General features: G+C 36.5%; 1 pseudogene; it reads left to right on the forward strand.

Annotated features, from left to right (window-relative positions):
* The window catches only part of LOC105821177, a 96,865-nt pseudogene extending 92,593 nt beyond the window's left edge, over positions 1 to 4,272 (forward strand).
* Positions 4,273 to 10,303: the final 6,031 nt, after the last annotated feature.

Below are 10,303 nucleotides of genomic sequence, written 5' to 3' on the forward strand. Positions count from 1 at the left end.
CCTCCATTGCCTTTTTATTCTAATGATTGTGGAGAAGTTGTGTGTGTATGTTTCACACATGATGGAAGAGATGAGTTGAGTGAGACATAAATCTTCAGAATTAAAGCCTGGGAGTAAAGTGTATGTTCTGGGCAAGGCTTTAAGTGACAAGCCTTTGATAAGTAATATTTCTTATCCTGGAGTAATTTCTTGATCAATTAGCAATCAGTTAGACTTCTGGATTGCTTAACTGGCATGGTTCTGTTTAAAAAATGTAAGGAACCAAAAAGAAGGTATGGACGTTTCTAAAATCTATGAATATACTGATTTAAGGACACATTCAAATTTTGTGTTTTTGTTAGTACATTGGACCTCCGACATATTGGAAAAACAATACACTGGAATCTTTGCAGTCATTCCAAATATATGTGTCTCATTTATTATTTATGATTTGAAACTCCTCTCTCTACATTTGTTTGATGCGGATTATAAAACTGAACACAAGAGTCCAGTTAAAATCAACAGAACAAAACACAGTTTGAGACACTTGCAATGCTCACTGCAATTGAGCATTCAGTATTAACTATTAATTCAGTATTTCCTGGAAACAAAAGCAAAATGGGTCTGTATTAGGATATATAGTTCTTAGATGCCTGGACTGAAATTCTGATTCATTCGCTTAAATAGCTGTGGGCAAATTATTTACTTTCTCTATGCCTTCTTAAGCCTTATCCATAAAAAGGGAAAAGAATAGTACCTAACCCATGGGACTATTGTGAGACTTAAGTATTATTACATACAAGACACTGAAAACTGCTGTGCACATACCAAATGTTCAATATAAGCTTAATGAATGCTAACAATAATAATACTCATGTTAGTAATATAATAATGAAAGCAAAATAATTTATATGGGAAGATTCCTCCGCCCTGCCCCTCCTCTCCAGCAACTAAATTTTAAAAAGCATTTATGGCAAGGGTAAAACTGAAGAGAAATTGTTACATATAACATGATTCTTATTAAAGTGTGATTTTCAAAAAAGATACATGAATATATTTTACAAAAATATTTCTTTTATCAACTCTCCACAGAAACGGAAAACTTAGCATTATAGTGTAACTCAAAAAAGACTTTTTTCCAAGGCAAGTGTTGAAACAATATGGTATAGACATCTGATTTCTTGGTAATCTAATTTAATATAGAAGTAAAACTTGGAGAACTTGGGTGCTGAATACATTTATGTTGTCCCTTCCTATAACTAGCAGTTTGAAGTAGCCGATGTTTTATTAGAGTCACTTCCAGGTGAATTCTCTTACGTAAAGGGCCAATATTCTGTTTGACGACCATTGTGAGATCTATATGCTTTAGCTATGAGACATTAAGAAGTCAGTGTTGGCATTCTGTTGTGAAGATGTGGGAAGCAAAATTGTTTTCTTGCTATGAGGTTTAATCTATTTTCTCACATCAATGAGTGTCCAAAATGCCAGTGGGTACCGACATTTTCCTGAAAAATGAGCTTTAAATATTTTTAATTACTTGCCACATTACATGGATGAGAAAATTTTAACCTAAAGAAAAGTTAAAGACAGATGCTATCAATAAATCATTCTAACAAAAAAGTACAAAAAACCCTGTGAGTCCTATGGGCAATGTTTGAATTTTAGTAGAAATGTATCTAGGTTGACCCTCCGGAATGACTTGGCCCCTTAAAATACCAATAGGAAGTCAAATAAACTAACCACTTAGGAATATTAATACAGACACCTAAATAGTTAGGAATGTTAAGAATGTTCTCTAAATAGCATAATCATTGCTTTTAGATATATTTTCCAGTGCATAATATGTCATCACACTACAAAAAGCTGTTGATTGTGATATTTGTTATAATTAAATCAAATCGATGTAAGATATGTATCAGATTATTTAAATATAAATTTAAAATATGGGGATGTGTGTCTAGGTCACAGTATTATTTATTTATTTAATTTTACCCAGCTTTATTGTGGTATAATTGACAAATAAAAATTATACATGTTTATGGTGCACAACGTGATGTTTGATATATGGATACATTTTGAAGTGATTACTACAATCAAGCTAATGTATTCATCACCTCACATAGTTGTCATTTCTGTGTATGTGGTAAGAATATTTATGTACTCTCTTATAAAATTTCAAGTATACAATACAGTTTTAAGTATAGTCACTGTGCTGTACTTTAGATCTCCAGAACTTGTTCATCCTGCCTAATTGAAACTTTCTACCCTTTGATCAGCACCTCAATCTTCCCACTTCCCAACCCCTGGCAACCACCATTCTACTCTCTGCTACTATGAGTTCAGCTTGTGAAGAGTGGAATTCCACCCATGAGTAAGATTATGCAGTATTTATCTTTCTGTACCTGGCTTATTTCACCTACCATAATGTCTTCCAGGTTCATTTATGCTGTTGCAAATGATAAAATTTCCTTCTTTTCTAAGTTCGAATAATATTCCTCTGTGTGTGTGTATACACACTCACACATGCACAAACCCCCTGCACACTTTCTTTATCCATTAATCCATCAATATACACTTAGGTTGATTCCATATCTTGTCAATTGTCAATATTGGTGCAATAAACATCAGTATATCCCTTTGATATACCTGATTTAATTTCCTTTAGATATATAGCCAGAAGTGGAATTGCTGGATAGTATGACATTTCTATTTTTAATTTATTGAGGAACATCTATAACTGTTTTCCATAATGGATATAAAATTTACATTTTTACCAGCCATACATGAGAGTTCCCCTTTTTGTCCTTTTTGATAATAACCATCCAAATAGGCATGAGGCAATATCTCATTAAGGTTTTGATTTGTATTTCCCCGATGATTAGTGATGTTGAACATTTTTTCACATGCCTGTAGGCCCTTATATGTCTTCTTTGGAGAAAAGTCTATTCAGGTCCTTTGCCCACTGTTTTAATTGGGTTATTTGTTTTCTTTCTATTTTTTCCTTTCAATTTATCTATTTATTTTATCTTTTTTTTAAATTTCAGAATATTATGGGAGTGCAAACATTTTGGTTACATATAATGCCTTTGCATTGCCCAAGCCAGAGATACAAGTGTGCCCATCTTTCTGATGGGTTGTTCGAATTCCTTACATATTTTGGATAATAACCCCTCATCAGATGTATGGTTTGCAAATATTGACTGTCCAGGTGTGTTTTACCCCTCTGAGGCCTCAGAGATACTGTGCTAAAAGGAGTTCTTGAAGTGGAAAAAATTAAGACTCCTGAAGACCACATTGGTGTACTTGAAAGAGCAAAGCCAGAACGTATCAGCAAGATATACAACATTGATTCTTGGGAGAATGCTGAGGACTTTGTTGAGAAGCTAGCTTCCCAGTCTGGAAAGGGTGGAGAGCCTGACTTGCAGTCTGTGGTAAGATGATTCTCAATGACTGGCAGAGGGGCTGGGTTGCTTTTTAATGTCAAGCCGACCAGTGCAGAGAAACCTGTGGCCCCCTTAGCTTCCATCGTCCTTTTCTGTGGAAGTTGCCACACAAACAACCCAGAAAACTCCAGAATAGGAAGTCACAGAAACTGTAGGTGAAGGGTCAGAGTCTGTCATTGAGAAAGAAAAAGAAGAGAACAGTCACTGTGATGCTAACTCAGAGATGCAACAGATTCTTGCATGGGTTCTGCAGGACTTTGGCAAAATTAACATTGTTCTTCAGTGTTCTGGGGATGACCTAGTTCCTGTGGAGGTGTCAGATCTTGAGCTTGAGAGCTTTACTGCTGAAAAGAAGGAGGAGGAGGAACGAGAGCAACGAGGAGAAAGAGAGGAAGAATCTTACCAGGTATCCCAGGAAGAACATGTGGAAAACAATACCAAAGCAGTTATTAAAGCCCTAGATGAAAAGATGGCTAAATATCAGAAGTTTTTGGATAAAGCCAAAGCTGAAAAATTTTCAGCAGTCAGAATATCCACAGTGCTGAATGACAAGGTATTTGCAAAATCTGAAGAACAAAGAAAAACATCTAAAGAAGAGGTAGGTGATATAGCACCTACCAAAATAGGAAAAAAGCAGAAGGCACAAAGGGAAGAGAAACACTCAAATAAAACCCACAGGATGCTGACATCCAGGGAATGGAGGTGAGCAGTGCAGCATCAGCAATGCAAAAAAGTAGGTGTGCTCTACTATGAAACACATAATGTGAAAAATAAGAACAGGAACAAAAAGAAGACAAATGACTGAGAGGGACAGAAACACAAACACAAAGACTTCAGACATAAGCAGTAATGTTTAAAAAGTTATCAGATAGATGGTTTGCAAATATTTTTTCCCATTCTGTAAATTATCTCTTCACTCTGTTGATTGTTCCCTTTGTTATGCAAAAGCTTTTTAGTTTGGTGCAGAACCATTTGCCTATTTGCATTTGTATTGGCTGTGATTTTGGGTCCTTTATAAAAATCGTTGTCCAGTAACTAAAACAGCATGGTACTGGCAAAAAACAAACACACAGACAAATGGAACAGGATAGAGAACCCAAAAATAAATCCATACATCTATGGTGAACTTATCTTCAACAAAGTTGCCAAGAACATACAGTGGGGAAAGGACAGTCTTCTCAGTAAACGATGCTGGGAAAACTGGATATCCATATGCAGAAGAATGAAACTAGATGCTTATCTTTTACCATATACAAAAATCAAATCAAAATGGATTAAAGATTTAAATCCTAGATCTGAAACTATTAAAAGAAACATTGGAGAAATGCTTCAGGACATTGATCTGGGTAAAGATTTCTTGAGTCATACCCAGAAAGCACAGGCAACCAAAGCAAAATTAGACAAATGGGATTACATCAAACTAAAAGGCTTTTGTACAGCAAAGGAAACAATCAACAAAGTGAACAGGCAGCCCACAAAATAGGAGAAAATATTTACAAACTATCGATCTGATAAGGGATTAATAAATAGAATATATAAGGAGCCCCAACAACTCAATAGGAAAAAAAAATCAAATAATCTGATTAAAAAATGGGCAAAGGATCTGAACAGACATTTCTCTACCAAATACATACAAATATAGGTATATGAAAAAATTCTCAACATCATTAGTCATCAGAGAAATGCCAATCAAAAGTACAATGAGATATCATCTCACCCCAGTTAAAAAGGCTTTTATCAAAAAGACATGGAATAACAAATGCTGGGGAGGATGTGGAGAAAGGGAAACCTTCATATACTGTTGCTGGGATGTAAATTAGTGTAAACGCTAGGGAGAACAGTGTGGAGGTTCCCCAAAAAACTAAAACTAGAACAACCATATGACCCAGCAATCCCACTGCTAGGTATATAAGCAAAAGAAGGGAATTCAGTATATGGAAAAGATATCTGTACTCCTAGGTTTATTGCAGCACTACCCACAATAGCCAAGATTTGAAATCAACTTAAGTGTTCATCAATGGATGAATAAAGAAAGAAATTATGATATATACACACAATAAAATATTATATAGCCACAAAAAGAATGAAAGCCTGCCATTTCCAACAACATGATGCAACTGGAGAACGTTATGTTAAGTGAAATAAACCAAGCATAGGAAAACAAATCTTACATTTTCTCACTGATATGTGGAGCTAAATATTGAAAACAATTGATCTCATGGAGATGGAGATTAGAATGATAGTTACCAGAGTCTGGGAAGAGTAGCAAGGAGGAGGGGATAAAGTGAGGATGGTTAACAGATGCAAAAATACAGTTAGATAGTTAGATAGAATGAACAGTATTTGATAGCACAACGAAGTGACTATAATCAATAATACGTTATGGTATCCTTTAAAATAACTAAAAGGATGGAATTTGGAATGCTCCTCACACAAAGAAATGGTAAATTCCTGAGGTGATAGATACCCCAGTTATCCTGATTTGATTAATTTACATTGCATGCTTATATCAAAACATCACATGTATCCTATAAATATATACAACTATTATGTACCCATAACAATTAAAAATTTTTTAAAAATTTTTAAAAATCATTGTTCAGACCAGTGTCAAGAAGATTTTTCCCCTGTGTTTTATTTTAGTATATTTATAGTTTCAAGAATTACACTTAAGTCTTTAATCCATTTTCTGTTGACTTTTGTATATGATGTGACATGAGAGTACTATTTTATTTTTCTACAGCACCATTTATTAAAGGTAATGTCCTTTCCTCACTGTGTATTTTTCATACCTTTGTTTAAGATCAATTGACCATAAAATGTTGATTTATTTGTAGGCTTTCTATTCCGTTCCATTGGTCTATATGTTGGGTTCCTCCCCCAACCCAGTACCATGCTCCTTTGATTACTGTAGTTTTGTAGTATATTTTTAAATCAGGTAATGTGATGCCTCAAAATTTGTTTTTTTTGTTTGATTGCTTTGGCTATTTGGGCTCTTTTTTGGTTCTAAATGAAGCATGAAATTATTTTTTCTATATCTGGGAAATATGATGTTAGCAGTGTGATTGGGATTGTGTTGAATCTGTAAATTGCTTTGGGCAGTATAGACATTTTAACAATTCATGAGCATGGGATGTTTTTCCATTTGTTTGTGTCATCTGTGATTTTCCTTGCTTTGGCCTCATAGAATGAGTTAAGAATGATTCCCTCTTTCTTCATGCTATGAAATAATTTCTGTACGTAGGTGTCTGTTCTTTGTAGATCTGGTAGAATTTGTCTATGAATCCATCTGGTCTGGGGCTTTTTTTGGGAGAAGACTTTTTTTAACCCTACTTCAATCTTGCTTCTTATTATTGGTCTGTTTAGTACTTCCGTTTCTTCCCGATTCAAGCTTGGGAAGTGTTTGTTTCCAGAAATTTATCCATTTCCTCTGCAGTTTCTAGTTTGTGTGGATGTAGATTTTCATAATGTTCACAGATTATATTTTGTATTTCTGTGGTATCATTTATAAGTTTATTTTTTCATTTCTGATTATGCTTACTTGGGTCATTTCTTATCTATTTCTGGTTAATGTAACAAGAGGTCTATCGATTTTGTTTATCTTTACAAAGAACAAAATTTTTGTTTTGTTGATCTCTTGTACTGTTTTTTGGTTTCCATTTCATTTAGTTCTGCTCTGAGCTTTGTTATTTCTTTAATTCTGCTAGCTTTGGGTTTGGTTTGTCCTTCTTCTAGTTCCTCGAGGTGTGACATTGGGTTTTTAATTTGTGATCTTTCTGTCTTTTTGATGTAAGCACTTAAGAGTATGGATTTTCCTCTTAATACCACTTTTTCTATATCCCAGAGATTTTTGGATGTTTCTGTCATGATTACTGTTCAATTCAAAAGCTTTTAATTTCATCTTAATTTTGTCATTGACCCAATAATCATTTCAGCAGCAGGTTGTTTAATTTCCATGACTTTGATTTGATTTCTAGTTGATTTATAGTTGATTTCTAGTTTTGTTCCACTGTGATCTGAGAAGATACATGGAATGATTTCAATTTTTCTGAATCTTCTGAGACGTTTTTTGTTGGCTAATACATGATCCATCTTGGAATATGTCCCATGTACTGATAAGAAAAATGTCCAATCTGCAGTTTTTGGGTAGAATGTTCTGTAGATGTCTGTTAGGTCCTTTTTTTCTAGAATCCTTTTTAAGTCTAGTGTTTCTTTCTTTGATCTTCTGCCTTGATGATATGTCCATTTTTGTCAATGGACTGTTGAAGTCCCCAGCAATTATAGTGTTGCTGTTTATTTCTTTGCTTTGATCTAGTAGTACTTTCTTTATGAATCGAAGAGCTCCTTTGTTAGGTGCATATATTTAGGATTGTTATATATTTTCTTGCTGAATTGCTCCCTTTACTGTTATATAATGACTATCTTTGTCTTTTTTTTTTTTGCCATGTTGAGTTAAAGTCTATTTTATCTGATATGAGAATGGTTACTCCTTCTTACTTTAGGTTTCCATTCATGTAGAATATTTTTTTCCAACCCTTTAAATGAATCTATTAGTATCTTTGTGAGTTAGGTGGGTTTCTTAGAGAGAACAGATACTTGAGGTGTGTTTTTCATCCTTTCAGCCAGCCTAAATCTTTTAAAAGGAGTTCTAAGACTGTTTACATTCAATATTGGTATGAATATATGTGGTACTGTTCTGTTCATCATGTTGAGTGATAGCTAGTTCCTTTGTTTTCTGCCTTATTACTTTTTTATAAGAGGTGTGAACTTTAACTTTCAGGTGTTTTTACATTGATGGGTATCAATTATTCTAGAGTACTTCTAATCATTTCCTGTAGGACAGATCTAATCTTAACAGATCCCCTTAGTGTTTGCTTGTCTGGGAAAAGACTTTATTTCTCCTTCATTTGTGAAACTTAGTTTTACAGTGTACAAAATTCTTGGCTGGAAGTTATTCTGTTTAATAAGACTAAAAATGGGACCACAATCCCTTCTGTCTGTAAGGTCGCTGCTGAAAGGTCTGCTGTCGGTCTGATGGATTTTCCTTTGTAAGTAACTTGTTGCTTTCATCTTGCAGTTTGAGGATTTTCTCTTTCACTTTGACTGTGATTAAGCTAATGCCTACATGTCTCGGTAATGTCCTTTTTGCTATGAGTCTTCCAGGTGTTTGATCATCAACTTATATCTGGGTATCTAAACCTCTAGTGATACCAGAGAAGTATTCCTCTTAAAACCTATTCTCTCAAATAGATTTTCCCTGCTTATTGCTTTTTCTTCTTCTCCCTCAGGGATACCTATAATTCTTACATTAATTCACTTTGCATAATCCTGTATTTCTTATAGTGACTGTTCATTCTTCTTTATTCTTTATTATGCATTTTTTTACTGACTAGGTTACTTCAAAATCCTTGTATTTAAGCTCTGAAATTCATTCTTCTGCTTGGTCTAGTCTGTTGTTAAAGCTTTCTGATGTATTTTGAAATTCCCTAAATGACTCTTTCATTTCTTTAAGTTCTGCAATCTCTTTTCTAATGTTATCTATCTTTTTAACCAATTTTTTGTTCATGTGCTGAATTTTTTTTTTTTTTTTTTTTTTTTTTAGTTTCTGTGATATGTTTTTTTGCCATCTCATCAATTTCATTCATCTTACTTGCCATCCATAATCTTCATTCCATGTCTGTCATTTCAACAATTCCTTTTGGTTGGAGTTCATTACTGAAGATCTATTGAAATCCTTTGGTGGTGTTGAGACAGCTCGTTTTTCATGTTGTTGGAGTTTAAACTCTGGTGCCTTCTCATCTAAGGCCACTTTTCTCAACTCGAAACAGGTAACAGATATGGTACACCTATTCTCCTCTGCTGGGACCTCTGTCCCTTGGTGAAGACAAGAATGAGTCCTGTATGGCATGCTTGGATCCTACTCGGAAGCTTGACGAGGCAGGAGAAGGGTGGATGCACTGCGAGCCTTTAAAGCTACTTCTGTGCTGTGTTTCCCCTGTTCCCCTGTGGTTGTTACTAGGCCACTGTGGCAGGGCCAGCCTCAAATGTCAGCTGTATACATGAAGTGGATCTGGCCAGTAGGACAGGGCATGTGCATGGGATGGAAGAGATCTGGTAGGCACAGCACACATGCATGCAGGCATGGGCAGCTGAGGTGCCAGGTGTATCGATGGGGCAAGGTCCATGTAGGGGCCTAGTAGGTGCACAGGGTGTAGCAGCCCCACAGGTCCATGGGGTGTGGGGTGGGGCAGCCCCCAGTGGAGAGTGGGCCCACAGGTTACAGATTATGTACAACATAGAGCAGGACCCCCAGATTGAGTGGACCTGTGGGACAGGGCACCTACTTGGGATGAAGCAGGTCCATGGGGCCTGGTGCTCCCACATGCAGTCATAGTTTGGGGCCATGCTGGTGGGGCAGGGCTCGTGCAGGGCATGGTGCCCAGGGTGCCTGTGCAGGATGATATCTGTGGTGTGCAGACTGCTCTTATCCAAAGGCCACAGTTGCACTGGATTTTGTCCCACTCGGAGACTGTCAGGCAGCGGCAGTGGTGGCAACAGTTCAGTTGCTCTGTCAGTGGGCAGTGGGCACTGAGGACTCTGGGCATGTGCTTCATCTGAGTCCTGCAAAGTATGGTTGAGCAGGATTGCCCACTGTTGCCAGATCCATCCTTGAGTCAGGCCAGGCCCCTTAGATTCGAGCTCAAAGCCTGCCCCCGTGACAGGTGGACCCAAGTTTCAGAAGCAGGTGTTGGGCCCATGGTCTCTTGCTCCACCCAGGGCCCATGGTGGTGGCGGTGGCAGCAGTGCATATTATCTTCCCATGGGATACACATGAGTGCCAGGATTCCCTACTCCCTGCCTGCCGGGGAGGGGTATGGGGG

This window comes from Propithecus coquereli, unplaced genomic scaffold (assembly GCF_000956105.1).
Source record: "Propithecus coquereli isolate 6110/MARCELLA unplaced genomic scaffold, Pcoq_1.0 Scaffold561, whole genome shotgun sequence".
NCBI classification, from domain to species: Eukaryota; Metazoa; Chordata; class Mammalia; order Primates; family Indriidae; genus Propithecus; species Propithecus coquereli.